Here is a 21,487-nt window from a genome sequence, read left to right on the forward strand (position 1 = left end):
AAACGACGTTCTGCGTCTTGTAAGACATAAAAACAATAAGCATGGATAGTATTTCGGGTGCGATCATACCAGCACTAACGCACCGGATCCCATCAGAACTCCGCAGTTAAGCGTGCTTGGGCGAGAGTAGTACTAGGATGGGTGACCCCCTGGGAAGTCCTCGTGTTGCACCCCCTTTTTCGTTGCCCGTTTGCGTTTTTTTAGGTTTTAGGTGCGTTTTTTTTTTCTTTCTTGCTATGTCTATGCTCGGGCGGCATCCGGTTCATCGTTGATTGTTTCCGCGTTTCCCGAACGGAGCCGATCCCTCACGTGGGTCCCACGCCTCGCGTACGAAAGCAAACGACGTTCTGCGTCTTGTAAGACATAAAAACAATAAGCATGGATAGTATTTCGGGTGCGATCATACCAGCACTAATGCACCGGATCCCATCAGAACTCCGCAGTTAAGCGTGCTTGGGCGAGAGTAGTACTAGGATGGGTGACCCCCTGGGAAGTCCTCGTGTTGCACCCCCTTTTTCGTTGCCCGTTTGCGTTTTTTTAGGTTTTAGGTGCGTTTTTTTTTCTTTCTTGCTATGTCTATGCTCGGGCGGCATCCGGTTCATCGTTGATTGTTTCCGCGTTTCCCGAACGGAGCCGATCCCTCACGTGGGTCCCACGCCTCGCGTTCGAAAGCAAACGACGTTCTGCGTCTTGTAAGACATAAAAACAATAAGCATGGATAGTATTTAGGGTGTGATCATACCAGCACTAATGCACCGGATCCCATCAGAACTCCGCAGTTAAGCGTGCTTGGGCGAGAGTAGTACTAGGATGTGTGACCCCCTGGGAAGTCCTCGTGTTGCACCCCCTTTTTCGTTGCCCGTTTGCGTTTTTTTAGGTTTTAGGTGCGTTTTTTTTCTTTCTTGCTATGTCTATGCTCGGGCGGCATCCGGTTCATCGTTGATTGTTTCCGCGTTTCCCGAACGGAGCCGATCCCTCACGTGGGTCCCACGCCTCGCGTACGAAAGCAAACGACGTTCTGCGTCTTGTAAGACATAAAAACAATAAGCATGGATAGTATTTCGGGTGCGATCATACCAGCACTAATGCACCAGATCCCATCAGAACTCCGCAGTTAAGCGTGCTTGGGCGAGAGTAGTACTAGGATGGGTGACCCCCTAGGAAGTCCTCGTGTTGCACCCCCTTTTTCGTTGCCCGTTTGCGTTTTTTTAGGTTTTAGGTGCGTTTTTTTATTTCTTTCTTGCTATGTCTATGCTCGGGCGGCATCCGGTTCATCGTTGATTGTTTCCGCGTTTCCCGAACGGAGCCGATCCCTCACGTGGGTCCGACGCCTCGCGTTCGAAAGCAAACGACGTTCTGCGTCTTGTAAGACATAAAAACAATAAGCATGGATAGTATTTCGGGTGCGATCATACCAGCACTAATGCACCGGATCCCATCAGAACTCCGCAGTTAAGCGTGCTTGGGCGAGAGTAGTACTAGGATGGGTGACCCCCTGGGAAGTCCTCGTGTTGCACCCCCTTTTTCGTTGCCCGTTTGCGTTTTTTTAGGTTTTAGGTGCGTTTTTTTTTTCTTTCTTGCTATGTCTATGCTCGGGCGGCATCCGGTTCATCGTTGATTGTTTCCGCGTTTCCCGAACGGAGCCGATCCCTCACGTGGGTCCCACGCCTCGCGTACGAAAGCAAACGACGTTCTGCGTCTTGTAAGACATAAAAACAATAAGCATGGATAGTATTTCGGGTGCGATCATACCAGCACTAATGCACCGGATCCCATCAGAACTCCGCAGTTAAGCGTGCTTGGGCGAGAGTAGTACTAGGATAGGTGACCCCCTGGGAAGTCCTCGTGTTGCACCCCCTTTTTCGTTGCCCGTTTGCGTTTTTTTAGGTTTTAGGTGCGTTTTTTTTTTCTTTCTTGCTATGTCTATGCTCGGGCGGCATCCGGTTCATCGTTGATTGTTTCCGTGTTTCCCGAACGGAGCCGATCCCTCACGTGGGTCCCACGCCTCGCGTACGAAAGCAAACGACGTTCTGCGTCTTGTAAGACATAAAAACAATAAGCATGGATAGTATTTCGGGTGCGATCATACCAGCACTAATGCACCGGATCCCATCAGAACTCCGCAGTTAAGCGTGCTTGGGCGAGAGTAGTACTAGGATGGGTGACCCCCTGGGAAGTCCTCGTGTTGCACCCCCTTTTTCGTTGCCCGTTTGCGTTTTTTTAGGTTTTAGGTGCGTTTTTTTTTTCTTTCTTGCTATGTCTATGCTCGGGCGGCATCCGGTTCATCGTTGATTGTTTCCGCGTTTCCCGAACGGAGCCGATCCCTCACGTGGGTCCCACGCCTCGCGTACGAAAGCAAACGACGTTCTGCGTCTTGTAAGACATAAAAACAATAAGCATGGATAGTATTTCGGGTGCGATTATACCATCACTAATGCACCGGATCCCATCAGAACTCCGCAGTTAAGCGTGCTTGGGCGAGAGTAGTACTAGGATGGGTGACCCCCTGGGAAGTCCTCGTGTTGCACCCCCTTTTTCGTTGCCCGTTTGCGTTTTTTTAGGTTTTAGGTGCGTTTTTTTTTTCTTTCTTGCTATGTCTATGCTCGGGCGGCATCCGGTTCATCGTTGATTGTTTCCGCGTTTCCCGAACGGAGCCGATCCCTCACGTGGGTCCCACGCCTCGCGTTCGAAAGCAAACGACGTTCTGCGTCTTGTAAGACATAAAAACAATAAGCATGGATAGTATTTCGGGTGCGATCATACCAGCACTAATGCACCGGATCCCATCAGAACTCCGCAGTTAAGCGTGCTTGGGCGAGAGGAGTACTAGGATGGGTGACCCCCTGGGAAGTCCTCGTGTTGCACCCCCTTTTTCGTTGCCCGTTTGCGTTTTTTTAGGTTTTAGGTGCGTTTTTTTTTTTCTTTCTTGCTATGTCTATCCTCGGGCGGCATCCGGTTCATCGTTGATTCTTTCCGCGTTTCCCGAACGGAGCCGATCCCTCACGTGGGTCCCACGCCTCGCGTACGAAAGCAAACGACGTTCTGCGTCTTGTAAGAAATAAAAACAATAAGCATGGATAGTATTTCGGGTGCGATCATACCAGCACTAATGCACCGGATCCCATCAGAACTCCGCAGTTAAGCGTGCTTGGGCGAGAGTAGTACTAGGATGGGTGACCCCCTGGGAAGTCCTCGTGTTGCACCCCCTTTTTCGTTGCCCGTTTGCGTTTTTTTAGGTTTTAGGTGCGTTTTTTTTTTCTTTCTTGCTATGTCTATGCTCGAGCGGCATCCGGTTCATCGTTGATTGTTTCCGCGTTTCCCGAACGGAGCCGATCCCTCACGTGGGTCCCACGCCTCGCGTACGAAAGCAAACGACGTTCTGCGTCTTGTAAGACATAAAAACAATAAGCATGGATAGTATTTCGGGTGCGATCATACCAGCACTAATGCACCGGATCCCATCAGAACTCCGCAGTTAAGCGTGCTTGGGCGAGAGTAGTACTAGGATGGGTGACCCCCTGGGAAGTCCTCGTGTTGCACCCCCTTTTTCGTTGCCCGTTTGCGTTTTTTTAGGTTTTAGGTGCGTTTTTTTTTTTTCTTTCTTGCTATGTCTATGCTCGGGCGGCATCCGGTTCATCGTTGATTGTTTCCGCGTTTCCCGAACGGAGCCGATCCCTCACGTGGGTCCCACGCCTCGCGTACGAAAGCAAACGACGTTCTGCGTCTTGTAAGACATAAAAACAATAAGCATGGATAGTATTTCGGGTGCGATCATACCAGCACTAATGCACCGGATCCCATCAGAACTCCGCAGTTAAGCGTGCTTGGGCGAGAGTAGTACTAGGATGGGTGACCCCCTGGGAAGTCCTCGTGTTGCACCCCCTTTTTCGTTGCCCGTTTGCGTTTTTTTAGGTTTTAGGTGCGTTTTTTTTTTCTTTCTTGCTATGTCTATGCTCGGGCGGCATCCGGTTCATCGTTGATTGTTTCCGCGTTTCCCGAACGGAGCCGATCCCTCACGTGGGTCCGATGCCTCGCGTTCGAAAGCAAACGACGTTCTGCGTCTTGTAAGACATAAAAACAATAAGCATGGATAGTATTTCGGGTGCGATCATACCAGCACTAATGCACCGGATCCCATCAGAACTCCGCAGTTAAGCGTGCTTGGGCGAGAGTAGTACTAGGATGGGTGACCCCCTGGGAAGTCCTCGTGTTGCACCCCCTTTTTCGTTGCCCGTTTGCGTTTTTTTAGGTTTTAGGTGCGTTTTTTTTTCTTTCTTGCTATGTCTATGCTCGGGCGGCATCCGGTTCATCGTTGATTGTTTCCGCGTTTCCCGAACGGAGCCGATCCCTCACGTGGGTCCGACGCCTCGCGTTCGAAAGCAAACGACGTTCTGCGTCTTGTAAGACATAAAAACAATAAGCATGGATAGTATTTCGGGTGCGATCATACCAGCACTAATGCACCGGATCCCATCAGAACTCCGCAGTTAAGCGTGCTTGGGCGAGAGTAGTACTAGGATGGGTGACCCCCTGGGAAGTCCTCGTGTTGCACCCCCTTTTTCGTTGCCCGTTTGCGTTTTTTTAGGTTTTAGGTGCGTTTTTTTTTTCTTTCTTGCTATGTCTATGCTCGGGCGGCATCCGGTTCATCGTTGATTGTTTCCGCGTTTCCCGAACGGAGCCGATCCCTCACGTGGGTCCGACGCCTCGCGTTCGAAAGCAAACGACGTTCTGCGTCTTGTAAGACATAAAAACAATAAGCATGGATAGTATTTGGGGTGCGATCATACCAGCACTAATGCACCGGATCCCATCAGAACTCCGCAGTTAAGCGTGCTTGGGCGAGAGTAGTACTAGGATGGGTGACCCCCTGGGAAGTCCTCGTGTTGCACCCCCTTTTTCGTTGCCCGTTTGCGTTTTTTTAGGTTTTAGGTGCGTTTTTTTTTTCTTTCTTGCTATGTCTATGCTCGGGCGGCATCCGGTTCATCGTTGATTGTTTCCGCGTTTCCCGAACGGAGCCGATCCCTCACGTGGGTCCCACGCCTCGCGTACGAAAGCAAACGACGTTCTGCGTCTTGTAAGACATAAAAACAATAAGCATGGATAGTATTTCGGGTGCGATCATACCAGCACTAATGCACCGGATCCCATCAGAACTCCGCAGTTAAGCGTGCTTGGGCGAGAGTAGTACTAGGATGGGTGACCCCCTGGGAAGTCCTCGTGTTGCACCCCCTTTTTCGTTGCCCGTTTGCGTTTTTTTAGGTTTTAGGTGCGTTTTTTTTTCTTTCTTGCTATGTCTATGCTCGGGCGGCATCCGGTTCATCGTTGATTGTTTCCGCGTTTCCCGAACGGAGCCGATCCCTCACGTGGGTCCCACGCCTCGCGTTCGAAAGCAAACGACGTTCTGCGTCTTGTAAGACATAAAAACAATAAGCATGGATAGTATTTCGGGTGCGATCATACCAGCACTAATGCACCGGATCCCATCAGAACTCCGCAGTTAAGCGTGCTTGGGCGAGAGTAGTACTAGGATGTGTGACCCCCTGGGAAGTCCTCGTGTTGCACCCCCTTTTTCGTTGCCCGTTTGCGTTTTTTTAGGTTTTAGGTGCGTTTTTTTTCTTTCTTGCTATGTCTATGCTCGGGCGGCATCCGGTTCATCGTTGATTGTTTCCGCGTTTCCCGAACGGAGCCGATCCCTCACGTGGGTCCCACGCCTCGCGTACGAAAGCAAACGACGTTCTGCGTCTTGTAAGACATAAAAACAATAAGCATGGATAGTATTTCGGGTGCGATCATACCAGCACTAATGCACCGGATCCCATCAGAACTCCGCAGTTAAGCGTGCTTGGGCGAGAGTAGTACTAGGATGGGTGACCCCCTGGGAAGTCCTCGTGTTGCACCCCCTTTTTCGTTGCCCGTTTGCGTTTTTTTAGGTTTTAGGTGCGTTTTTTTATTTCTTTCTTGCTATGTCTATGCTCGGGCGGCATCCGGTTCATCGTTGATTGTTTCCGCGTTTCCCGAACGGAGCCGATCCCTCACGTGGGTCCGACGCCTCGCGTTCGAAAGCAAACGACGTTCTGCGTCTTGTAAGACATAAAAACAATAAGCATGGATAGTATTTCGGGTGCGATCATACCAGCACTAATGCACCGGATCCCATCAGAACTCCGCAGTTAAGCGTGCTTAGGCGAGAGTAGTACTAGGATGGGTGACCCCCTGGGAAGTCCTCGTGTTGCACCCCCTTTTTCGTTGCCCGTTTGCGTTTTTTTAGGTTTTAGGTGCGTTTTTTTTTTCTTTCTTGCTATGTCTATGCTCGGGCGGCATCCGGTTCATCGTTGATTGTTTCCGCGTTTCCCGAACGGAGCCGATCCCTCACGTGGGTCCCACGCCTCGCGTTCGAAAGCAAACGACGTTCTGCGTCTTGTAAGACATAAAAACAATAAGCATGGATAGTATTTCGGGTGCGATCATACCAGCGCTAATGCACCGGATCCCATCAGAACTCCGCAGTTAAGCGTGCTTGGGCGAGAGTAGTACTAGGATGGGTGACCCCCTGGGAAGTCCTCGTGTTGCACCCCCTTTTTCGTTGCCCGTTTGCGTTTTTTTAGGTTTTAGGTGCGTTTTTTTTTTCTTTCTTGCTATGTCTATGCTCGGGCGGCATCCGGTTCATCGTTGATTGTTTCCGCGTTTCCCGAACGGAGCCGATCCCTCACGTGGGTCCGACGCCTCGCGTTCGAAAGCAAACGACGTTCTGCGTCTTGTAAGACATAAAAACAATAAGCATGGATAGTATTTCGGGTGCGATCATACCAGCACTAATGCACCGGATCCCATCAGAACTCCGCAGTTAAGCGTGCTTGGGCGAGAGTAGTACTAGGATGGGTGACCCCCTGGGAAGTCCTCGTGTTGCACCCCCTTTTTCGTTGCCCGTTTGCGTTTTTTTAGGTTTTAGGTGCGTTTTTTTTTTCTTTCTTGCTATGTCTATGCTCGGGCGGCATCCGGTTCATCGTTGATTGTTTCCGCGTTTCCCGAACGGAGCCGATCCCTCACGTGGGTCCCACGCCTCGCGTACGAAAGCAAACGACGTTCTGCGTCTTGTAAGACATAAAAACAATAAGCATGGATAGTATTTCGGGTGCGATCATACCAGCACTAATGCACCGGATCCCATCAGAACTCCGCAGTTAAGCGTGCTTGGGCGAGAGTAGTACTAGGATGGGTGACCCCCTGGGAAGTCCTCGTGTTGCACCCCCTTTTTCGTTGCCCGTTTGTGTTTTTTTAGGTTTTAGGTGCGTTTTTTTTTTCTTTCTTGCTATGTCTATGCTCGGGCGGCATCCGGTTCATCGTTGATTGTTTCCGCGTTTCCCGAACGGAGCCGATCCCTCACGTGGGTCCCACGCCTCGCGTACGAAAGCAAACGACGTTCTGCGTCTTGTAAGACATAAAAACAATAAGCATGGATAGTATTTCGGGTGCGATCATACCAGCACTAATGCACCGGATCCCATCAGAACTCCGCAGTTAAGCGTGCTTGGGCGAGAGTAGTACTAGGATGGGTGACCCCCTGGGAAGTCCTCGTGTTGCACCCCCTTTTTCGTTGCCCGTTTGCGTTTTTTTAGGTTTTAGGTGCGTTTTTTTTTCTTTCTTGCTATGTCTATGCTCGGGCGGCATCCGGTTCATCGTTGATTGTTTCCGCGTTTCCCGAACGGAGCCGATCCCTCACGTGGGTCCCACGCCTCGCGTTCGAAAGCAAACGACGTTCTGCGTCTTGTAAGACATAAAAACAATAAGCATGGATAGTATTTCGGGTGCGATCATACCAGCACTAATGCACCGGATCCCATCAGAACTCTGCAGTTAAGCGTGCTTGGGCGAGAGTAGTACTAGGATGTGTGACCCCCTGGGAAGTCCTCGTGTTGCACCCCCTTTTTCGTTGCCCGTTTGCGTTTTTTTAGGTTTTAGGTGCGTTTTTTTTCTTTCTTGCTATGTCTATGCTCGGGCGGCATCCGGTTCATCGTTGATTGTTTCCGCGTTTCCCGAACGGAGCCGATCCCTCACGTGGGTCCCACGCCTCGCGTACGAAAGCAAACGACGTTCTGCGTCTTGTAAGACATAAAAACAATAAGCATGGATAGTATTTCGGGTGCGATCATACCAGCACTAATGCACCAGATCCCATCAGAACTCCGCAGTTAAGCGTGCTTGGGCGAGAGTAGTACTAGGATGGGTGACCCCCTAGGAAGTCCTCGTGTTGCACCCCCTTTTTCGTTGCCCGTTTGCGTTTTTTTAGGTTTTAGGTGCGTTTTTTTATTTCTTTCTTGCTATGTCTATGCTCGGGCGGCATCCGGTTCATCGTTGATTGTTTCCGCGTTTCCCGAACGGAGCCGATCCCTCACGTGGGTCCGACGCCTCGCGTTCGAAAGCAAACGACGTTCTGCGTCTTGTAAGACATAAAAACAATAAGCATGGATAGTATTTCGGGTGCGATCATACCAGCACTAATGCACCGGATCCCATCAGAACTCCGCAGTTAAGCGTGCTTGGGCGAGAGTAGTACTAGGATGGGTGACCCCCTGGGAAGTCCTCGTGTTGCACCCCCTTTTTCGTTGCCCGTTTGCGTTTTTTTAGGTTTTAGGTGCGTTTTTTTTTTCTTTCTTGCTATGTCTATGCTCGGGCGGCATCCGGTTCATCGTTGATTGTTTCCGCGTTTCCCGAACGGAGCCGATCCCTCACGTGGGTCCCACGCCTCGCGTTCGAAAGCAAACGACGTTCTGCGTCTTGTAAGACATAAAAACAATAAGCATGGATAGTATTTCGGGTGCGATCATACCAGCACTAATGCACCGGATCCCATCAGAACTCCGCAGTTAAGCGTGCTTGGGCGAGAGTAGTACTAGGATGGGTGACCCCCTGGGAAGTCCTCGTGTTGCACCCCCTTTTTCGTTGCCCGTTTGCGTTTTTTTAGGTTTTAGGTGCGTTTTTTTTTTCTTTCTTGCTATGTCTATGCTCGGGCGGCATCCGGTTCATCGTTGATTGTTTCCGCGTTTCCCGAACGGAGCCGATCCCTCACGTGGGTCCCACGCCTCGCGTACGAAAGCAAACGACGTTCTGCGTCTTGTAAGACATAAAAACAATAAGCATGGATAGTATTTCGGGTGCGATCATACCAGCACTAATGCACCGGATCCCATCAGAACTCCGCAGTTAAGCGTGCTTGGGCGAGAGTAGTACTAGGATGGGTGACCCCCTGGGAAGTCCTCGTGTTGCACCCCCTTTTTCGTTGCCCGTTTGCGTTTTTTTAGGTTTTAGGTGCGTTTTTTTTTTCTTTCTTGCTATGTCTATGCTCGGGCGGCATCCGGTTCATCGTTGATTGTTTCCGCGTTTCCCGAACGGAGCCGATCCCTCACGTGGGTCCCACGCCTCGCGTTCGAAAGCAAACGACGTTCTGCGTCTTGTAAGACATAAAAACAATAAGCATGGATAGTATTTCGGGTGCGATCATACCAGCACTAATGCACCGGATCCCATCAGAACTCCGCAGTTAAGCGTGCTTGGGCGAGAGTAGTACTAGGATGGGTGACCCCCTGGGAAGTCCTCGTGTTGCACCCCCTTTTTCGTTGCCCGTTTGCGTTTTTTTAGGTTTTAGGTGCGTTTTTTTTTTCTTTCTTGCTATGTCTATGCTCGGGCGGCATCCGGTTCATCGTTGATTGTTTCCGCGTTTCCCGAACGGAGCCGATCCCTCACGTGGGTCCCACGCCTCGCGTACGAAAGCAAACGACGTTCTGCGTCTTGTAAGACATAAAAACAATAAGCATGGATAGTATTTCGGGTGCGATCATACCAGCACTAATGCACCGGATCCCATCAGAACTCCGCAGTTAAGCGTGCTTGGGCGAGAGTAGTACTAGGATGGGTGACCCCCTGGGAAGTCCTCGTGTTGCACCCCCTTTTTCGTTGCCCGTTTGCGTTTTTTTAGGTTTTAGGTGCGTTTTTTTTTTCTTTCTTGCTATGTCTATGCTCGGGCGGCATCCGGTTCATCGTTGATTGTTTCCGCGTTTCCCGAACGGAGCCGATCCCTCACGTGGGTCCCACGCCTCGCGTACGAAAGCAAACGACGTTCTGCGTCTTGTAAGACATAAAAACAATAAGCATGGATAGTATTTCGGGTGCGATCATACCAGCACTAATGCACCGGATCCCATCAGAACTCCGCAGTTAAGCGTGCTTGGGCGAGAGTAGTACTAGGATGGGTGACCCCCTGGGAAGTCCTCGTGTTGCACCCCCTTTTTCGTTGCCCGTTTGCGTTTTTTTAGGTTTTAGGTGCGTTTTTTTTTCTTTCTTGCTATGTCTATGCTCGGGCGGCATCCGGTTCATCGTTGATTGTTTCCGCGTTTCCCGAACGGAGCCGATCCCTCACGTGGGTCCCACGCCTCGCGTTCGAAAGCAAACGACGTTCTGCGTCTTGTAAGACATAAAAACAATAAGCATGGATAGTATTTCGGGTGCGATCATACCAGCACTAATGCACCGGATCCCATCAGAACTCCGCAGTTAAGCGTGCTTGGGCGAGAGTAGTACTAGGATGTGTGACCCCCTGGGAAGTCCTCGTGTTGCACCCCCTTTTTCGTTGCCCGTTTGCGTTTTTTTAGGTTTTAGGTGCGTTTTTTTTCTTTCTTGCTATGTCTATGCTCGGGCGGCATCCGGTTCATCGTTGATTGTTTCCGCGTTTCCCGAACGGAGCCGATCCCTCACGTGGGTCCCACGCCTCGCGTACGAAAGCAAACGACGTTCTGCGTCTTGTAAGACATAAAAACAATAAGCATGGATAGTATTTCGGGTGCGATCATACCAGCACTAATGCACCAGATCCCATCAGAACTCCGCAGTTAAGCGTGCTTGGGCGAGAGTAGTACTAGGATGGGTGACCCCCTAGGAAGTCCTCGTGTTGCACCCCCTTTTTCGTTGCCCGTTTGCGTTTTTTTAGGTTTTAGGTGCGTTTTTTTATTTCTTTCTTGCTATGTCTATGCTCGGGCGGCATCCGGTTCATCGTTGATTGTTTCCGCGTTTCCCGAACGGAGCCGATCCCTCACGTGGGTCCGACGCCTCGCGTTCGAAAGCAAACGACGTTCTGCGTCTTGTAAGACATAAAAACAATAAGCATGGATAGTATTTCGGGTGCGATCATACCAGCACTAATGCACCGGATCCCATCAGAACTCCGCAGTTAAGCGTGCTTGGGCGAGAGTAGTACTAGGATGGGTGACCCCCTGGGAAGTCCTCGTGTTGCACCCCCTTTTTCGTTGCCCGTTTGCGTTTTTTTAGGTTTTAGGTGCGTTTTTTTTTTTTCTTTCTTGCTATGTCTATGCTCGGGCGGCATCCGGTTCATCGTTGATTGTTTCCGCGTTTCCCGAACGGAGCCGATCCCTCACGTGGGTCCCACGCCTCGCGTTCGAAAGCAAACGACGTTCTGCGTCTTGTAAGACATAAAAACAATAAGCATGGATAGTATTTCGGGTGCGATCATACCAGCACTAATGCACCGGATCCCATCAGAACTCCGCAGTTAAGCGTGCTTGGGCGAGAGTAGTACTAGGATGGGTGACCCCCTGGGAAGTCCTCGTGTTGCACCCCCTTTTTCGTTGCCCGTTTGCGTTTTTTTAGGTTTTAGGTGCGTTTTTTTTTTCTTTCTTGCTATGTCTATGCTCGGGCGGCATCCGGTTCATCGTTGATTGTTTCCGCGTTTCCCGAACGGAGCCGATCCCTCACGTGGGTCCCACGCCTCGCGTACGAAAGCAAACGACGTTCTGCGTCTTGTAAGACATAAAAACAATAAGCATGGATAGTATTTCGGGTGCGATCATACCAGCACTAATGCACCGGATCCCATCAGAACTCCGCAGTTAAGCGTGCTTGGGCGAGAGTAGTACTAGGATGGGTGACCCCCTGGGAAGTCCTCGTGTTGCACCCCCTTTTTCGTTGCCCGTTTGCGTTTTTTTAGGTTTTAGGTGCGTTTTTTTTTTTCTTTCTTGCTATGTCTATGCTCGGGCGGCATCCGGTTCATCGTTGATTGTTTCCGCGTTTCCCGAACGGAGCCGATCCCTCACGTGGGTCCCACGCCTCGCGTACGAAAGCAAACGACGTTCTGCGTCTTGTAAGACGTAAAAACAATAAGCATGGATAGTATTTCGGGTGCGATCATACCAGCACTAATGCACCGGATCCCATCAGAACTCCGCAGTTAAGCGTGCTTGGGCGAGAGTAGTACTAGGATGGGTGACCCCCTGGGAAGTCCTCGTGTTGCACCCCCTTTTTCGTTGCCCGTTTGCGTTTTTTTAGGTTTTAGGTGCGTTTTTTTTTTCTTTCTTGCTATGTCTATGCTCGGGCGGCATCCGGTTCATCGTTGATTGTTTCCGCGTTTCCCGAACGGAGCCGATCCCTCACGTGGGTCCCACGCCTCGCGTTCGAAAGCAAACGACGTTCTGCGTCTTGTAAGACATAAAAACAATAAGCATGGATAGTATTTCGGGTGCGATCATACCAGCACTAATGCACCGGATCCCATCAGAACTCCGCAGTTAAGCGTGCTTGGGCGAGAGTAGTACTAGGATGTGTGACCCCCTGGGAAGTCCTCGTGTTGCACCCCCTTTTTCGTTGCCCGTTTGCGTTTTTTTAGGTTTTAGGTGCGTTTTTTTTCTTTCTTGCTATGTCTATGCTCGGGCGGCATCCGGTTCATCGTTGATTGTTTCCGCGTTTCCCGAACGGAGCCGATCCCTCACGTGGGTCCCACGCCTCGCGTACGAAAGCAAACGACGTTCTGCGTCTTGTAAGACATAAAAACAATAAGCATGGATAGTATTTCGGGTGCGATCATACCAGCACTAATGCACCAGATCCCATCAGAACTCCGCAGTTAAGCGTGCTTGGGCGAGAGTAGTACTAGGATGGGTGACCCCCTAGGAAGTCCTCGTGTTGCACCCCCTTTTTCGTTGCCCGTTTGCGTTTTTTTAGGTTTTAGGTGCGTTTTTTTATTTCTTTCTTGCTATGTCTATGCTCGGGCGGCATCCGGTTCATCGTTGATTGTTTCCGCGTTTCCCGAACGGAGCCGATCCCTCACGTGGGTCCGACGCCTCGCGTTCGAAAGCAAACGACGTTCTGCGTCTTGTAAGACATAAAAACAATAAGCATGGATAGTATTTCGGGTGCGATCATACCAGCACTAATGCACCGGATCCCATCAGAACTCCGCAGTTAAGCGTGCTTGGGCGAGAGTAGTACTAGGATGGGTGACCCCCTGGGAAGTCCTCGTGTTGCACCCCCTTTTTCGTTGCCCGTTTGCGTTTTTTTAGGTTTTAGGTGCGTTTTTTTTTTCTTTCTTGCTATGTCTATGCTCGGGCGGCATCCGGTTCATCGTTGATTGTTTCCGCGTTTCCCGAACGGAGCCGATCCCTCACGTGGGTCCCACGCCTCGCGTTCGAAAGCAAACGACGTTCTGCGTCTTGTAAGACATAAAAACAATAAGCATGGATAGTATTTCGGGTGCGATCATACCAGCACTAATGCACCGGATCCCATCAGAACTCCGCAGTTAAGCGTGCTTGGGCGAGAGTAGTACTAGGATGGGTGACCTCCTGGGAAGTCCTCGTGTTGCACCCCCTTTTTCGTTGCCCGTTTGCGTTTTTTTAGGTTTTAGGTGCGTTTTTTTTTTCTTTCTTGCTATGTCTATGCTCGGGCGGCATCCGGTTCATCGTTGATTGTTTCCGCGTTTCCCGAACGGAGCCGATCCCTCACGTGGGTCCCACGCCTCGCGTACGAAAGCAAACGACGTTCTGCGTCTTGTAAGACATAAAAACAATAAGCATGGATAGTATTTCGGGTGCGATCATACCAGCACTAATGCACCGGATCCCATCAGAACTCCGCAGTTAAGCGTGCTTGGGCGAGAGTAGTACTAGGATGGGTGACCCCCTGGGAAGTCCTCGTGTTGCACCCCCTTTTTCGTTGCCCGTTTGCGTTTTTTTAGGTTTTAGGTGCGTTTTTTTTCTCTTTCTTGCTATGTCTATGCTCGGGCGGCATCCGGTTCATCGTTGATTGTTTCCGCGTTTCCCGAACGGAGCCGATCCCTCACGTGGGTCCCACGCCTCGCGTACGAAAGCAAACGACGTTCTGCGTCTTGTAAGACGTAAAAACAATAAGCATGGATAGTATTTCGGGTGCGATCATACCAGCACTAATGCACCGGATCCCATCAGAACTCCGCAGTTAAGCGTGCTTGGGCGAGAGTAGTACTAGGATGGGTGACCCCCTGGGAAGTCCTCGTGTTGCACCCCCTTTTTCGTTGCCCGTTTGCGTTTTTTTAGGTTTTAGGTGCGTTTTTTTTTTCTTTCTTGCTATGTCTATGCTCGGGCGGCATCCGGTTCATCGTTGATTGTTTCCGCGTTTCCCGAACGGAGCCGATCCCTCACGTGGGTCCCACGCCTCGCGTTCGAAAGCAAACGACGTTCTGCGTCTTGTAAGACATAAAAACAATAAGCATGGATAGTATTTCGGGTGCGATCATACCAGCACTAATGCACCGGATCCCATCAGAACTCCGCAGTTAAGCGTGCTTGGGCGAGAGTAGTACTAGGATGGGTGACCCCCTGGGAAGTCCTCGTGTTGCACCCCCTTTTTCGTTGCCCGTTTGCGTTTTTTTAGGTTTTAGGTGCGTTTTTTTTTTCTTTCTTGCTATGTCTATGCTCGGGCGGCATCCGGTTCATCGTTGATTGTTTCCGCGTTTCCCGAACGGAGCCGATCCCTCACGTGGGTCCCACGCCTCGCGTTCGAAAGCAAACGACGTTCTGCGTCTTGTAAGACATAAAAACAATAAGCATGGATAGTATTTCGGGTGCGATCATACCAGCACTAATGCACCGGATCCCATCAGAACTCCGCAGTTAAGCGTGCTTGGGCGAGAGTAGTACTAGGATGGGTGACCCCCTGGGAAGTCCTCGTGTTGCACCCCCTTTTTCGTTGCCCGTTTGCTTTTTTTTAGGTTTTAGGTGCGTTTTTTTTTCTTTCTTGCTATGTCTATGCTCGGGCGGCATCCGGTTCATCGTTGATTGTTTCCGCGTTTCCCGAACGGAGCCGATCCCTCACGTGGGTCCCACGCCTCGCGTTCGAAAGCAAACGACGTTCTGCGTCTTGTAAGACATAAAAACAATAAGCATGGATAGTATTTCGGGTGCGATCATACCAGCACTAATGCACCGGATCCCATCAGAACTCCGCAGTTAAGCGTGCTTGGGCGAGAGTAGTACTAGGATGGGTGACCCCCTGGGAAGTTCTCGTGTTGCACCCCCTTTTTCGTTGCCCGTTTGCGTTTTTTTAGGTTTTAGGTGCGTTTTTTTTTTTCTTTCTTGCTATGTCTATGCTCGGGCGGCATCCGGTTCATCGTTGATTGTTTCCGCGTTTCCCGAACGGAGCCGATCCCTCACGTGGGTCCCACGCCTCGCGTTCGAAAGCAAACGACGTTCTGCGTCTTGTAAGACATAAAAACAATAAGCATGGATAGTATTTCTGGTGCGATCATACCAGCACTAATGCACCGGATCCCATCAGAACTCCGCAGTTAAGCGTGCTTGGGCGAGAGTAGTACTAGGATGGGTGACCCCCTGGGAAGTCCTCGTGTTGCACCCCCTTTTTCGTTGCCCGTTTGCGTTTTTTTAGGTTTTAGGTGCGTTTTTTTTTTCTTTCTTGCTATGTCTATGCTCGGGCGGCATCCGGTTCATCGTTGATTGTTTCCGCGTTTCCCGAACGGAGCCGATCCCTCACGTGGGTCCCACGCCTAGCGTACGAAAGCAAACGACGTTCTGCGTCTTGTAAGACGTAAAAACAATAAGCATGGATAGTATTTCGGGTGCGATCATACCAGCACTAATGCACCGGATCCCATCAGAACTCCGCAGTTAAGCGTGCTTGGGCGAGAGTAGTACTAGGATGGGTGACCCCCTGGGAAGTCCTCGTGTTGCACCCCCTTTTTCGTTGCCCGTTTGCGTTTTTTTAGGTTTTAGGTGCGTTTTTTTTTTCTTTCTTGCTATGTCTATGCTCGGGCGGCATCCGGTTCATCGTTGATTGTTTCCGCGTTTCCCGAACGGAGCCGATCCCTCACGTGGGTCCCACGCCTCGCGTACGAAAGCAAACGACGTTCTGCGTCTTGTAAGACGTAAAAACAATAAGCATGGATAGTATTTCGGGTGCGATCATACCAGCACTAATGCACCGGATCCCATCAGAACTCCGCAGTTAAGCGTGCTTGGGCGAGAGTAGTACTAGGATGGGTGACCCCCTGGGAAGTCCTCGTGTTGCACCCCCTTTTTCGTTGCCCGTTTGCGTTTTTTTAGGTTTTAGGTGCGTTTTTTTTTTCTTTCTTGCTATGTCTATGCTCGGGCGGCATCCGGTTCATCGTTGATTGTTTCCGCGTTTCCCGAACGGAGCCGATCCCTCACGTGGGTCCCACGCCTCGCGTTCGAAAGCAAACGACGTTCTGCGTCTTGTAAGACATAAAAACAATAAGCATGGATAGTATTTCGGGTGCGATCATACCAGCACTAATGCACCGGATCCCATCAGAACTCCGCAGTTAAGCGTGCTTGGGCGAGAGTAGTACTAGGATGGGTGACCCCCTGGGAAGTCCTCGTGTTGCACCCCCTTTTTCGTTGCCCGTTTGCGTTTTTTTAGGTTTTAGGTGCGTTTTTTTTTTCTTTCTTGCTATGTCTATGCTCGGGCGGCATCCGGTTCATCGTTGATTGTTTCCGCGTTTCCCGAACGGAGCCGATCCCTCACGTGGGTCCCACGCCTCGCGTTCGAAAGCAAACGACGTTCTGCGTCTTGTAAGACATAAAAACAATAAGCATGGATAGTATTTCGGGTGCGATCATACCAGCACTAATGCACCGGATCCCATCAGAACTCCGCAGTTAAGCGTGCTTGGGCGAGAGTAGTACTAGGATGGGTGACCCCCCTGGGAAGTCCTCGTGTTGCACCCCCTTTTTCGTTGCCCGTTTGCTTTTTTTTAGGTTTTAGGTGCGGTTTTTTTTTCTTTCTTGCTATGTCTATGCTCGGGCGGCATCCGGTTCATCGTTGATTGTTTCCGCGTTTCCCGAACGGAGCCGATCCCTCACGTGGGTCCCACGCCTCGCGTTCGAAAGCAAACGACGTTCTGCGTCTTGTAAGACATAAAAACAATAAGCATGGATAGTATTTCGGGTGCGATCATACCAGCACTAATGCACCGGATCCCATCAGAACTCCGCAGTTAAGCGTGCTTGGGCGAGAGTAGTACTAGGATGGGTGACCCCCTGGGAAGTCCTCGTGTTGCACCCCCTTTTTCGTTGCCCGTTTGCGTTTTTTTAGGTTTTAGGTGCGTTTTTTTTTTCTTTCTTGCTATGTCTATGCTCGGGCGGCATCCGGTTCATCGTTGATTGTTTCCGCGTTTCCCGAACGGAGCCGATCCCTCACGTGGGTCCCACGCCTCGCGTTCGAAAGCAAACGACGTTATGCGTCTTGTAAGACATAAAAACAATAAGCATGGATAGTATTTCTGGTGCGATCATACCAGCACTAATGCACCGGATCCCATCAGAACTCCGCAGTTAAGCGTGCTTGGGCGAGAGTAGTACTAGGATGGGTGACCCCCTGGGAAGTCCTCGTGTTGCACCCCCTTTTTCGTTGCCCGTTTGCGTTTTTTTAGGTTTTAGGTGCGTTTTTTTTTTCTTTCTTGCTATGTCTATGCTCGGGCGGCATCCGGTTCATCGTTGATTGTTTCCGCGTTTCCCGAACGGAGCCGATCCCTCACGTGGGTCCCACGCCTCGCGTACGAAAGCAAACGACGTTCTGCGTCTTGTAAGACATAAAAACAATAAGCATGGATAGTATTTCGGGTGCGATCATACCAGCACTAATGCACCGGATCCCATCAGAACTCCGCAGTTAAGCGTGCTTGGGCGAGAGTAGTACTAGGATGGGTGACCCCCTGGGAAGTCCTCGTGTTGCACCCCCTTTTTCGTTGCCCGTTTGCGTTTTTTTAGGTTTTAGGTGCGTTTTTTTTTTCTTTCTTGCTATGTCTATGCTCGGGCGGCATCCGGTTCATCGTTGATTGTTTCCGCGTTTCCCGAACGGAGCCGATCCCTCACGTGGGTCCCACGCCTCGCGTACGAAAGCAAACGACGTTCTGCGTCTTGTAAGACGTAAAAACAATAAGCATGGATAGTATTTCGGGTGCGATCATACCAGCACTAATGCACCGGATCCCATCAGAACTCCGCAGTTAAGCGTGCTTGGGCGAGAGTAGTACTAGGATGGGTGACCCCCTGGGAAGTCCTCGTGTTGCACCCCCTTTTTCGTTGCCCGTTTGCGTTTTTTTAGGTTTTAGGTGCGTTTTTTTTTTCTTTCTTGCTATGTCTATGCTCGGGCGGCATCCGGTTCATCGTTGATTGTTTCCGCGTTTCCCGAACGGAGCCGATCCCTCACGTGGGTCCCACGCCTCGCGTTCGAAAGCAAACGACGTTCTGCGTCTTGTAAGACATAAAAACAATAAGCATGGATAGTATTTCGGGTGCGATCATACCAGCACTAATGCACCGGATCCCATCAGAACTCCGCAGTTAAGCGTGCTTGGGCGAGAGTAGTACTAGGATGGGTGACCCCCTGGGAAGTCCTCGTGTTGCACCCCCTTTTTCGTTGCCCGTTTGCGTTTTTTTAGGTTTTAGGTGCGTTTTTTTTTTCTTTCTTGCTATGTCTATGCTCGGGCGGCATCCGGTTCATCGTTGATTGTTTCCGCGTTTCCCGAACGGAGCCGATCCCTCACGTGGGTCCCACGCCTCGCGTTCGAAAGCAAACGACGTCCTGCGTCTTGTAAGACATAAAAACAATAAGCATGGATAGTATTTCGGGTGCGATCATACCAGCACTAATGCACCGGATCCCATCAGAACTCCGCAGTTAAGCGTGCTTGGGCGAGAGTAGTACTAGGATGGGTGACCCCCTGGGAAGTCCTCGTGTTGCACCCCCTTTTTCGTTGCCCGTTTGCGTTTTTTTAGGTTTTAGGTGCGTTTTTTTTTCTTTCTTGCTATGTCTATGCTCGGGCGGCATCCGGTTCATCGTTGATTGTTTCCGCGTTTCCCGAACGGAGCCGATCCCTCACGTGGGTCCCACGCCTCGCGTTCGAAAGCAAACGACGTTCTGCGTCTTGTAAGACATAAAAACAATAAGCATGGATAGTATTTCGGGTGCGATCATACCAGCACTAATGCACCGGATCCCATCAGAACTCCGCAGTTAAGCGTGCTTGGGCGAGAGTAGTACTAGGATGGGTGACCCCCTGGGAAGTCCTCGTGTTGCACCCCCTTTTTCGTTGCCCGTTTGCGTTTTTTTAGGTTTTAGGTGCGTTTTTTTTTTCTTTCTTGCTATGTCTATGCTCGGGCGGCATCCGGTTCATCGTTGATTGTTTCCGCGTTTCCCGAACGGAGCCGATCCCTCACGTGGGTCCCACGCCTCGCGTTCGAAAGCAAACGACGTTCTGCGTCTTGTAAGACATAAAAACAATAAGCATGGATAGTATTTCTGGTGCGATCATACCAGCACTAATGCACCGGATCCCATCAGAACTCCGCAGTTAAGCGTGCTTGGGCGAGAGTAGTACTAGGATGGGTGACCCCCTGGGAAGTCCTCGTGTTGCACCCCCTTTTTCGTTGCCCGTTTGCGTTTTTTTAGGTTTTAGGTGCGTTTTTTTTTTCTTTCTTGCTATGTCTATGCTCGGGCGGCATCCGGTTCATCGTTGATTGTTTCCGCGTTTCCCGAACGGAGCCGATCCCTCACGTGGGTCCCACGCCTCGCGTACGAAAGCAAACGACGTTCTGCGTCTTGTAAGACGTAAAAACAATAAGCATGGATAGTATTTCGGGTGCGATCATACCAGCACTAATGCACCGGATCCCATCAGAACTCCGCAGTTAAGCGTGCTTGGGCGAGAGTAGTACTAGGATGGGTGACCCCCTGGGAAGTCCTCGTGTTGCACCCCCTTTTTCGTTGCCCGTTTGCGTTTTTTTAGGTTTTAGGTGCGTTTTTTTTTTCTTTCTTGCTATGTCTATGCTCGGGCGGCATCCGGTTCATCGTTGATTGTTTCCGCGTTTCCCGAACGGAGCCGATCCCTCACGTGGGTCCCACGCCTCGCGTTCGAAAGCAAACGACGTTCTGCGTCTTGTAAGACATAAAAACAATAAGGATGGATAGTATTTCGGGTGCGATCATACCAGCACTAATGCACCGGATCCCATCAGAACTCCGCAGTTAAGCGTGCTTGGGCGAGAGTAGTACTAGGATGGGTGACCCCCTGGGAAGTCCTCGTGTTGCACCCCCTTTTTCGTTGCCCGTTTGCGTTTTTTTAGGTTTTAGGTGCGTTTTTTTTTCTTTCTTGCTATGTCTATGCTCGGGCGGCATCCGGTTCATCGTTGATTGTTTCCGCGTTTCCCGAACGGAGCCGATCCCTCACGTGGGTCCCACGCCTCGCGTTCGAAAGCAAACGACGTTCTGCGTCTTGTAAGACATAAAAACAATAAGCATGGATAGTATTTCGGGTGCGATCATACCAGCACTAATGCACCGGATCCCATCAGAACTCCGCAGTTAAGCGTGCTTGGGCGAGAGTAGTACTAGGATGGGTGACCCCCTGGGAAGTCCTCGTGTTGCACCCCCTTTTTCGTTGCCCGTTTGCGTTTTTTTAGGTTTTAGGTGCGTTTTTTTTTTCTTTCTTGCTATGTCTATGCTCGGGCGGCATCCGGTTCATCGTTGATTGTTTCCGCGTTTCCCGAACGGAGCCGATCCCTCACGTGGGTCCCACGCCTCGCGTACGAAAGCAAACGACGTTCTGCGTCTTGTAAGACGTAAAAACAATAAGCATGGATAGTATTTCGCGTGCGATCATACCAGCACTAATGCACCGGATCCCATCAGAACTCCGCAGTTAAGCGTGCTTGGGCGAGAGTAGTACTAGGATGGGTGACCCCCTGGGAAGTCCTCGTGTTGCACCCCCTTTTTCGTTGCCCGTTTGCGTTTTTTTAGGTTTTAGGTGCGTTTTTTTTTTCTTTCTTGCTATGTCTATGCTCGGGCGGCATCCGGTTCATCGTTGATTGTTTCCGCGTTTCCCGAACGGAGCCGATCCCTCACGTGGGTCCCACGCCTCGCGTTCGAAAGCAAACGACGTTCTGCGTCTTGTAAGACATAAAAACAATAAGCATGGATAGTATTTCGGGTGCGATCATACCAGCACTAATGCACCGGATCCCATCAGAACTCCGCAGTTAAGCGTGCTTGGGCGAGAGTAGTACTAGGATGGGTGACCCCCTGGGAAGTCCTCGTGTTGCACCTCCTTTTTCGTTGCCCGTTTGCGTTTTTTTAGGTTTTAGGTGCGTTTTTTTTTTCTTTCTTGCTATGTCTATGCTCGGGCGGCATCCGG

General features: G+C 50.6%; 64 non-coding genes across 64 annotated transcripts; all 64 read left to right on the forward strand.

Annotated features, from left to right (window-relative positions):
• The first annotated feature begins 55 nt into the window (after positions 1 to 55).
• LOC145082859 (5S ribosomal RNA) lies at positions 56 to 174 on the forward strand. Its single transcript, XR_013697360.1, has one exon. It is a non-coding gene; the product is annotated as a 5S ribosomal RNA (ribosomal RNA).
• Positions 175 to 392: 218 nt separating this feature from the next.
• LOC145082648 (5S ribosomal RNA) lies at positions 393 to 511 on the forward strand. The gene has a single exon (XR_013697154.1). It is a non-coding gene; the product is annotated as a 5S ribosomal RNA (ribosomal RNA).
• Positions 512 to 728: 217 nt separating this feature from the next.
• LOC145085095 (5S ribosomal RNA) lies at positions 729 to 847 on the forward strand. Its single transcript, XR_013699509.1, has one exon. It is a non-coding gene; the product is annotated as a 5S ribosomal RNA (ribosomal RNA).
• Positions 848 to 1,063: 216 nt separating this feature from the next.
• Positions 1,064 to 1,182, forward strand: LOC145084804 (5S ribosomal RNA). Its single transcript, XR_013699233.1, has one exon. It is a non-coding gene; the product is annotated as a 5S ribosomal RNA (ribosomal RNA).
• Positions 1,183 to 1,401: 219 nt separating this feature from the next.
• LOC145082649 (5S ribosomal RNA) lies at positions 1,402 to 1,520 on the forward strand. Its single transcript, XR_013697155.1, has one exon. It is a non-coding gene; the product is annotated as a 5S ribosomal RNA (ribosomal RNA).
• A 218-nt stretch (positions 1,521 to 1,738) lies between these two features.
• Positions 1,739 to 1,857, forward strand: LOC145084469 (5S ribosomal RNA). Its single transcript, XR_013698910.1, has one exon. It is a non-coding gene; the product is annotated as a 5S ribosomal RNA (ribosomal RNA).
• A 218-nt stretch (positions 1,858 to 2,075) lies between these two features.
• Positions 2,076 to 2,194, forward strand: LOC145082651 (5S ribosomal RNA). The gene has a single exon (XR_013697157.1). It is a non-coding gene; the product is annotated as a 5S ribosomal RNA (ribosomal RNA).
• Positions 2,195 to 2,412: 218 nt separating this feature from the next.
• Positions 2,413 to 2,531, forward strand: LOC145085067 (5S ribosomal RNA). The gene has a single exon (XR_013699482.1). It is a non-coding gene; the product is annotated as a 5S ribosomal RNA (ribosomal RNA).
• A 218-nt stretch (positions 2,532 to 2,749) lies between these two features.
• On the forward strand, positions 2,750 to 2,868 carry LOC145083413 (5S ribosomal RNA). The gene has a single exon (XR_013697891.1). It is a non-coding gene; the product is annotated as a 5S ribosomal RNA (ribosomal RNA).
• A 219-nt stretch (positions 2,869 to 3,087) lies between these two features.
• On the forward strand, positions 3,088 to 3,206 carry LOC145082653 (5S ribosomal RNA). Its single transcript, XR_013697158.1, has one exon. It is a non-coding gene; the product is annotated as a 5S ribosomal RNA (ribosomal RNA).
• Positions 3,207 to 3,424: 218 nt separating this feature from the next.
• On the forward strand, positions 3,425 to 3,543 carry LOC145082654 (5S ribosomal RNA). The gene has a single exon (XR_013697159.1). It is a non-coding gene; the product is annotated as a 5S ribosomal RNA (ribosomal RNA).
• Positions 3,544 to 3,763: 220 nt separating this feature from the next.
• On the forward strand, positions 3,764 to 3,882 carry LOC145082655 (5S ribosomal RNA). The gene has a single exon (XR_013697160.1). It is a non-coding gene; the product is annotated as a 5S ribosomal RNA (ribosomal RNA).
• Positions 3,883 to 4,100: 218 nt separating this feature from the next.
• On the forward strand, positions 4,101 to 4,219 carry LOC145082656 (5S ribosomal RNA). The gene has a single exon (XR_013697161.1). It is a non-coding gene; the product is annotated as a 5S ribosomal RNA (ribosomal RNA).
• A 217-nt stretch (positions 4,220 to 4,436) lies between these two features.
• LOC145082657 (5S ribosomal RNA) lies at positions 4,437 to 4,555 on the forward strand. The gene has a single exon (XR_013697162.1). It is a non-coding gene; the product is annotated as a 5S ribosomal RNA (ribosomal RNA).
• Positions 4,556 to 4,773: 218 nt separating this feature from the next.
• On the forward strand, positions 4,774 to 4,892 carry LOC145082658 (5S ribosomal RNA). The gene has a single exon (XR_013697163.1). It is a non-coding gene; the product is annotated as a 5S ribosomal RNA (ribosomal RNA).
• A 218-nt stretch (positions 4,893 to 5,110) lies between these two features.
• Positions 5,111 to 5,229, forward strand: LOC145082659 (5S ribosomal RNA). The gene has a single exon (XR_013697164.1). It is a non-coding gene; the product is annotated as a 5S ribosomal RNA (ribosomal RNA).
• Positions 5,230 to 5,446: 217 nt separating this feature from the next.
• On the forward strand, positions 5,447 to 5,565 carry LOC145084866 (5S ribosomal RNA). Its single transcript, XR_013699292.1, has one exon. It is a non-coding gene; the product is annotated as a 5S ribosomal RNA (ribosomal RNA).
• Positions 5,566 to 5,781: 216 nt separating this feature from the next.
• LOC145082660 (5S ribosomal RNA) lies at positions 5,782 to 5,900 on the forward strand. Its single transcript, XR_013697165.1, has one exon. It is a non-coding gene; the product is annotated as a 5S ribosomal RNA (ribosomal RNA).
• A 219-nt stretch (positions 5,901 to 6,119) lies between these two features.
• On the forward strand, positions 6,120 to 6,238 carry LOC145084579 (5S ribosomal RNA). The gene has a single exon (XR_013699020.1). It is a non-coding gene; the product is annotated as a 5S ribosomal RNA (ribosomal RNA).
• Positions 6,239 to 6,456: 218 nt separating this feature from the next.
• LOC145083266 (5S ribosomal RNA) lies at positions 6,457 to 6,575 on the forward strand. The gene has a single exon (XR_013697744.1). It is a non-coding gene; the product is annotated as a 5S ribosomal RNA (ribosomal RNA).
• A 218-nt stretch (positions 6,576 to 6,793) lies between these two features.
• Positions 6,794 to 6,912, forward strand: LOC145082661 (5S ribosomal RNA). The gene has a single exon (XR_013697166.1). It is a non-coding gene; the product is annotated as a 5S ribosomal RNA (ribosomal RNA).
• Positions 6,913 to 7,130: 218 nt separating this feature from the next.
• On the forward strand, positions 7,131 to 7,249 carry LOC145082663 (5S ribosomal RNA). The gene has a single exon (XR_013697168.1). It is a non-coding gene; the product is annotated as a 5S ribosomal RNA (ribosomal RNA).
• A 218-nt stretch (positions 7,250 to 7,467) lies between these two features.
• LOC145082664 (5S ribosomal RNA) lies at positions 7,468 to 7,586 on the forward strand. The gene has a single exon (XR_013697169.1). It is a non-coding gene; the product is annotated as a 5S ribosomal RNA (ribosomal RNA).
• Positions 7,587 to 7,803: 217 nt separating this feature from the next.
• LOC145085280 (5S ribosomal RNA) lies at positions 7,804 to 7,922 on the forward strand. Its single transcript, XR_013699687.1, has one exon. It is a non-coding gene; the product is annotated as a 5S ribosomal RNA (ribosomal RNA).
• Positions 7,923 to 8,138: 216 nt separating this feature from the next.
• Positions 8,139 to 8,257, forward strand: LOC145084805 (5S ribosomal RNA). Its single transcript, XR_013699234.1, has one exon. It is a non-coding gene; the product is annotated as a 5S ribosomal RNA (ribosomal RNA).
• A 219-nt stretch (positions 8,258 to 8,476) lies between these two features.
• Positions 8,477 to 8,595, forward strand: LOC145082665 (5S ribosomal RNA). Its single transcript, XR_013697170.1, has one exon. It is a non-coding gene; the product is annotated as a 5S ribosomal RNA (ribosomal RNA).
• Positions 8,596 to 8,813: 218 nt separating this feature from the next.
• On the forward strand, positions 8,814 to 8,932 carry LOC145082666 (5S ribosomal RNA). The gene has a single exon (XR_013697171.1). It is a non-coding gene; the product is annotated as a 5S ribosomal RNA (ribosomal RNA).
• Positions 8,933 to 9,150: 218 nt separating this feature from the next.
• LOC145082667 (5S ribosomal RNA) lies at positions 9,151 to 9,269 on the forward strand. The gene has a single exon (XR_013697172.1). It is a non-coding gene; the product is annotated as a 5S ribosomal RNA (ribosomal RNA).
• Positions 9,270 to 9,487: 218 nt separating this feature from the next.
• Positions 9,488 to 9,606, forward strand: LOC145082669 (5S ribosomal RNA). Its single transcript, XR_013697173.1, has one exon. It is a non-coding gene; the product is annotated as a 5S ribosomal RNA (ribosomal RNA).
• A 218-nt stretch (positions 9,607 to 9,824) lies between these two features.
• On the forward strand, positions 9,825 to 9,943 carry LOC145082670 (5S ribosomal RNA). The gene has a single exon (XR_013697174.1). It is a non-coding gene; the product is annotated as a 5S ribosomal RNA (ribosomal RNA).
• Positions 9,944 to 10,161: 218 nt separating this feature from the next.
• LOC145082671 (5S ribosomal RNA) lies at positions 10,162 to 10,280 on the forward strand. The gene has a single exon (XR_013697175.1). It is a non-coding gene; the product is annotated as a 5S ribosomal RNA (ribosomal RNA).
• A 217-nt stretch (positions 10,281 to 10,497) lies between these two features.
• On the forward strand, positions 10,498 to 10,616 carry LOC145084867 (5S ribosomal RNA). The gene has a single exon (XR_013699293.1). It is a non-coding gene; the product is annotated as a 5S ribosomal RNA (ribosomal RNA).
• A 216-nt stretch (positions 10,617 to 10,832) lies between these two features.
• Positions 10,833 to 10,951, forward strand: LOC145084807 (5S ribosomal RNA). The gene has a single exon (XR_013699236.1). It is a non-coding gene; the product is annotated as a 5S ribosomal RNA (ribosomal RNA).
• Positions 10,952 to 11,170: 219 nt separating this feature from the next.
• On the forward strand, positions 11,171 to 11,289 carry LOC145082672 (5S ribosomal RNA). Its single transcript, XR_013697176.1, has one exon. It is a non-coding gene; the product is annotated as a 5S ribosomal RNA (ribosomal RNA).
• A 220-nt stretch (positions 11,290 to 11,509) lies between these two features.
• On the forward strand, positions 11,510 to 11,628 carry LOC145082673 (5S ribosomal RNA). Its single transcript, XR_013697177.1, has one exon. It is a non-coding gene; the product is annotated as a 5S ribosomal RNA (ribosomal RNA).
• Positions 11,629 to 11,846: 218 nt separating this feature from the next.
• LOC145082675 (5S ribosomal RNA) lies at positions 11,847 to 11,965 on the forward strand. Its single transcript, XR_013697179.1, has one exon. It is a non-coding gene; the product is annotated as a 5S ribosomal RNA (ribosomal RNA).
• Positions 11,966 to 12,184: 219 nt separating this feature from the next.
• On the forward strand, positions 12,185 to 12,303 carry LOC145082676 (5S ribosomal RNA). Its single transcript, XR_013697180.1, has one exon. It is a non-coding gene; the product is annotated as a 5S ribosomal RNA (ribosomal RNA).
• Positions 12,304 to 12,521: 218 nt separating this feature from the next.
• On the forward strand, positions 12,522 to 12,640 carry LOC145084868 (5S ribosomal RNA). The gene has a single exon (XR_013699294.1). It is a non-coding gene; the product is annotated as a 5S ribosomal RNA (ribosomal RNA).
• A 216-nt stretch (positions 12,641 to 12,856) lies between these two features.
• Positions 12,857 to 12,975, forward strand: LOC145084808 (5S ribosomal RNA). Its single transcript, XR_013699237.1, has one exon. It is a non-coding gene; the product is annotated as a 5S ribosomal RNA (ribosomal RNA).
• A 219-nt stretch (positions 12,976 to 13,194) lies between these two features.
• On the forward strand, positions 13,195 to 13,313 carry LOC145082677 (5S ribosomal RNA). Its single transcript, XR_013697181.1, has one exon. It is a non-coding gene; the product is annotated as a 5S ribosomal RNA (ribosomal RNA).
• Positions 13,314 to 13,531: 218 nt separating this feature from the next.
• On the forward strand, positions 13,532 to 13,650 carry LOC145081285 (5S ribosomal RNA). The gene has a single exon (XR_013695849.1). It is a non-coding gene; the product is annotated as a 5S ribosomal RNA (ribosomal RNA).
• A 218-nt stretch (positions 13,651 to 13,868) lies between these two features.
• LOC145082678 (5S ribosomal RNA) lies at positions 13,869 to 13,987 on the forward strand. The gene has a single exon (XR_013697182.1). It is a non-coding gene; the product is annotated as a 5S ribosomal RNA (ribosomal RNA).
• Positions 13,988 to 14,205: 218 nt separating this feature from the next.
• On the forward strand, positions 14,206 to 14,324 carry LOC145082679 (5S ribosomal RNA). Its single transcript, XR_013697183.1, has one exon. It is a non-coding gene; the product is annotated as a 5S ribosomal RNA (ribosomal RNA).
• Positions 14,325 to 14,542: 218 nt separating this feature from the next.
• Positions 14,543 to 14,661, forward strand: LOC145082680 (5S ribosomal RNA). Its single transcript, XR_013697184.1, has one exon. It is a non-coding gene; the product is annotated as a 5S ribosomal RNA (ribosomal RNA).
• Positions 14,662 to 14,879: 218 nt separating this feature from the next.
• Positions 14,880 to 14,998, forward strand: LOC145082681 (5S ribosomal RNA). The gene has a single exon (XR_013697185.1). It is a non-coding gene; the product is annotated as a 5S ribosomal RNA (ribosomal RNA).
• Positions 14,999 to 15,215: 217 nt separating this feature from the next.
• Positions 15,216 to 15,334, forward strand: LOC145081979 (5S ribosomal RNA). The gene has a single exon (XR_013696519.1). It is a non-coding gene; the product is annotated as a 5S ribosomal RNA (ribosomal RNA).
• Positions 15,335 to 15,553: 219 nt separating this feature from the next.
• Positions 15,554 to 15,672, forward strand: LOC145083431 (5S ribosomal RNA). Its single transcript, XR_013697908.1, has one exon. It is a non-coding gene; the product is annotated as a 5S ribosomal RNA (ribosomal RNA).
• A 218-nt stretch (positions 15,673 to 15,890) lies between these two features.
• Positions 15,891 to 16,009, forward strand: LOC145082682 (5S ribosomal RNA). Its single transcript, XR_013697186.1, has one exon. It is a non-coding gene; the product is annotated as a 5S ribosomal RNA (ribosomal RNA).
• Positions 16,010 to 16,227: 218 nt separating this feature from the next.
• Positions 16,228 to 16,346, forward strand: LOC145082683 (5S ribosomal RNA). The gene has a single exon (XR_013697187.1). It is a non-coding gene; the product is annotated as a 5S ribosomal RNA (ribosomal RNA).
• Positions 16,347 to 16,564: 218 nt separating this feature from the next.
• LOC145082685 (5S ribosomal RNA) lies at positions 16,565 to 16,683 on the forward strand. The gene has a single exon (XR_013697188.1). It is a non-coding gene; the product is annotated as a 5S ribosomal RNA (ribosomal RNA).
• A 218-nt stretch (positions 16,684 to 16,901) lies between these two features.
• LOC145084768 (5S ribosomal RNA) lies at positions 16,902 to 17,021 on the forward strand. Its single transcript, XR_013699198.1, has one exon. It is a non-coding gene; the product is annotated as a 5S ribosomal RNA (ribosomal RNA).
• A 218-nt stretch (positions 17,022 to 17,239) lies between these two features.
• Positions 17,240 to 17,358, forward strand: LOC145082687 (5S ribosomal RNA). Its single transcript, XR_013697190.1, has one exon. It is a non-coding gene; the product is annotated as a 5S ribosomal RNA (ribosomal RNA).
• Positions 17,359 to 17,576: 218 nt separating this feature from the next.
• LOC145083432 (5S ribosomal RNA) lies at positions 17,577 to 17,695 on the forward strand. Its single transcript, XR_013697909.1, has one exon. It is a non-coding gene; the product is annotated as a 5S ribosomal RNA (ribosomal RNA).
• Positions 17,696 to 17,913: 218 nt separating this feature from the next.
• On the forward strand, positions 17,914 to 18,032 carry LOC145082688 (5S ribosomal RNA). The gene has a single exon (XR_013697191.1). It is a non-coding gene; the product is annotated as a 5S ribosomal RNA (ribosomal RNA).
• Positions 18,033 to 18,250: 218 nt separating this feature from the next.
• On the forward strand, positions 18,251 to 18,369 carry LOC145082689 (5S ribosomal RNA). Its single transcript, XR_013697192.1, has one exon. It is a non-coding gene; the product is annotated as a 5S ribosomal RNA (ribosomal RNA).
• A 218-nt stretch (positions 18,370 to 18,587) lies between these two features.
• LOC145082690 (5S ribosomal RNA) lies at positions 18,588 to 18,706 on the forward strand. The gene has a single exon (XR_013697193.1). It is a non-coding gene; the product is annotated as a 5S ribosomal RNA (ribosomal RNA).
• A 218-nt stretch (positions 18,707 to 18,924) lies between these two features.
• Positions 18,925 to 19,043, forward strand: LOC145082691 (5S ribosomal RNA). The gene has a single exon (XR_013697194.1). It is a non-coding gene; the product is annotated as a 5S ribosomal RNA (ribosomal RNA).
• A 217-nt stretch (positions 19,044 to 19,260) lies between these two features.
• LOC145082693 (5S ribosomal RNA) lies at positions 19,261 to 19,379 on the forward strand. The gene has a single exon (XR_013697196.1). It is a non-coding gene; the product is annotated as a 5S ribosomal RNA (ribosomal RNA).
• A 218-nt stretch (positions 19,380 to 19,597) lies between these two features.
• LOC145083433 (5S ribosomal RNA) lies at positions 19,598 to 19,716 on the forward strand. The gene has a single exon (XR_013697910.1). It is a non-coding gene; the product is annotated as a 5S ribosomal RNA (ribosomal RNA).
• Positions 19,717 to 19,934: 218 nt separating this feature from the next.
• LOC145082694 (5S ribosomal RNA) lies at positions 19,935 to 20,053 on the forward strand. Its single transcript, XR_013697197.1, has one exon. It is a non-coding gene; the product is annotated as a 5S ribosomal RNA (ribosomal RNA).
• A 218-nt stretch (positions 20,054 to 20,271) lies between these two features.
• Positions 20,272 to 20,390, forward strand: LOC145082695 (5S ribosomal RNA). The gene has a single exon (XR_013697198.1). It is a non-coding gene; the product is annotated as a 5S ribosomal RNA (ribosomal RNA).
• A 217-nt stretch (positions 20,391 to 20,607) lies between these two features.
• On the forward strand, positions 20,608 to 20,726 carry LOC145082696 (5S ribosomal RNA). Its single transcript, XR_013697199.1, has one exon. It is a non-coding gene; the product is annotated as a 5S ribosomal RNA (ribosomal RNA).
• Positions 20,727 to 20,944: 218 nt separating this feature from the next.
• Positions 20,945 to 21,063, forward strand: LOC145083923 (5S ribosomal RNA). The gene has a single exon (XR_013698385.1). It is a non-coding gene; the product is annotated as a 5S ribosomal RNA (ribosomal RNA).
• A 218-nt stretch (positions 21,064 to 21,281) lies between these two features.
• On the forward strand, positions 21,282 to 21,400 carry LOC145083298 (5S ribosomal RNA). Its single transcript, XR_013697775.1, has one exon. It is a non-coding gene; the product is annotated as a 5S ribosomal RNA (ribosomal RNA).
• Positions 21,401 to 21,487: the final 87 nt, after the last annotated feature.

The sequence above is a fragment of the Lactuca serriola genome, chromosome 1 (assembly GCF_051521515.1).
Source record: "Lactuca serriola cultivar US96UC23 chromosome 1, Lser_US96UC23_V15, whole genome shotgun sequence".
NCBI lineage: Eukaryota > Viridiplantae > Streptophyta > Magnoliopsida > Asterales > Asteraceae > Lactuca > Lactuca serriola.